The sequence below is a fragment of the Varanus komodoensis genome, unplaced genomic scaffold (assembly GCF_004798865.1).
Source record: "Varanus komodoensis strain SLA01 unplaced genomic scaffold, ASM479886v1 scaffold86, whole genome shotgun sequence".
NCBI classification, from domain to species: Eukaryota; Metazoa; Chordata; class Lepidosauria; order Squamata; family Varanidae; genus Varanus; species Varanus komodoensis.
Window position 1 is genome coordinate 146,612 of NW_025336554.1, and position 2,675 is coordinate 149,286.

Sequence of the window (2,675 nt, forward strand, 5' to 3'; positions counted from 1 at the left end):
TGATATGTATTTATCTTTGGCAGTGCACTGACTGACCATGCAAAAGTTTGGACGAGTCGTGGCTAATGAGTCACGACTCATGATGTCATTGCCTTGTGCCACTACTCCTTTCCGAGCATGTGCATGGCCCCTATGTGTGCTGTTATCTGATGCTCGGCATTGGGACGATGCTGGCGTGACTTGGTTTGCATTACAACAGAGAGTGCCATAGGTTCGCCACCACTGGCTGAACCCTACCCTGGTGAACTCCCTTAACCCTGATATATGGGTAAAATGCCATTGAAAGAAGTAATTTTGAAAAAGTCTTCCTTAAGTAGCTTTTTCTGCATTAATATCATGCCAGGACACCTCATTTTTCTAACCCTAATCCTACTCTGGTGCACACACCAAACCCTAATAAAGGGGGAAAGTACCATTGAAAAGAAAGTGATTTTGAAAAACCCATTCTTGAGTAGTTTTTTCTGTACTGTTCATCATTTCTCCCCATTCTAAACACATTCCAACCATCAATATCATGCCAGGACACTAAATTTTTGTAACCCTAACCCTACCCTGGTTCACACCCTTAACCTGTATGCAGGGCTAAATTTCCATTAAAAAGGGGGCCATTTTGAAAAACCATTCTTGAGTAGCTTTTTCTGCACAGCTGAACATCTCTGCTCATTCTAAACACATTCCAACCATCAATATCACTCCAGCAAACCTCGTTTTTTAAACCTAACCCAGTGATGGTGAAACTTTTAGAAACTGAGTTCCCTAACTGCAACCCAAAACTCTTTTTTTTTTTTATTGCAAAGTGCCAACACTGCAATAAAACCTGAAAACTCAGGTTTTAGTTTAGAAAAAAAACTCACAGAAAGCCTGAGACAATATGTATATATCCATGGCAGTGCACTGACTGGCCATGCAAAAGCTCGGATGAGTTGCGGCTAATGAGTTGCGGCTAGTAAAATCATCGCCTGGCACCACTACTCCTTTCCGAGTATGCACATGACCCATCTGTAATCTGTTATTCTATGCTCAGCTGCTGGGGCAATGCTGGGGTGACTTGGATCACATGCCAACAGAGAGGGGTCTGCGTGCCCGCTTTGGCACATGTGCCATAGGTTCGCCACCACTGGTCTAGATGGTCAGTTTCCTCCAAGAGTGCCTGTATTGCCCAGCCAACAACCTCTTGAGCACCTTATTTTAAAATGGGAAGTTAGCCACCCCATGTATAATTGGTGACATCCTCTGGGTCTAGGGTAACCTTTTTCAGCATTGGCCAGATCACTGCCTCCTTTAAAGGAGCAAGTCCCAGCCCTGACCTTCTTGGAGAGGCAATGAGAACCTCCTGCACCCAGAGTTGCATCCCCTCCCTGTCCATAGTGATCAAGAAGGAAGGGAAAGGGTAGAGTATACTGGTTGTGGGGTGGACTTGTCCAAGCACCTTGTCCACATCGTCAGACCACAATAATTTATACTCATCTAACAAGAGTTGATAAGATGGAGCACTAGACACCTCCAGTACAGGATGAACCCCAACTGTTGAGCCTAATCATGATGCATCTGAGTGATTTTACCCTCAAATAATTGCACATATTCATCATTGCAGGCTATTTAGAGTTGTCCAGAGATAACCCTTTGGGCAGAATGTAAAAGACCATCAACCACCAGAAACAGCTCTGCTGGATGATTCAATGAGGATGCAATGCTGGTGGAAAAGAATGTCTTCTTTGCTGTCTCCACCACCACAATGCACGGTTGATTAAGAACTCTTACTTGTGTTCAGACGGATTTAGCTAGGATATTTCTCCAGCTGTGCTCTAGCCGTCCTCCAGCTTGCTTCACTGCACACAGCTCAGATGTATGCCAAGGCCCATGTCAGTTCTGTATTCCTTAGATCGACCTGGGTTTCAACAGGAACTGGGTTTCAACAGTCATCTCAGCCAAAACTTCCGACAGACCCTTCAGGAATCCATCAGGATCCATCTGGCTCTGAGACTGAACAATTTTAATAGGCTCTGCACCCTTATGAAGGGGGAAAGTTGCTGAAAGTCCTAATCTGACCAGGAAGTGATTCAACCATGACAAAAGGATAGCTGTTAATTCCCTCACTTCTGTGTGGACTTTTCAAAATAATTTGTACATATTGTTGTGAATATTATTCATATGGACACATTAACAGGTGTATTAATAGACACATTCTTTTAATCATTAATTTGTGTTTGTGTGAAGATGGGAGTGCGGGTGTTGCATTTTCAAATACATGCATGTTGCCTAATGCATTTTTTTCATTCACAGAAGACAGTATAAGCTAAGTAAAGAATGGATTTTGGTTGCAAACTCAGTCCATTTCTGTTTTCATTTCTAGGACATGGGGATTGGGTAAAAGCACTCTCAGGGAGCACTCTCAGGGACCTCCTTTCCTCATCAACCCATAGCAGCAAGAAAATGTAAGGAGGAAAAGGTTAGATAAATATTACATTTAGTGTTTTTAAGAGACCAGATTCATTCATAGGATATATTCTTTTTGCCTCATTTGCCCTGAAATCCTGAGAAATACACTTTGTTACACAGGATTAGGAAATCAGTCACATACATGTCTATGTTTGTGCCCTAAGAAATTGTCCTGAAAATTCATTTTCCTAGCTGAAAGGGAAGGTCATGGCACAGCAGAGCTTCATGTACAAATA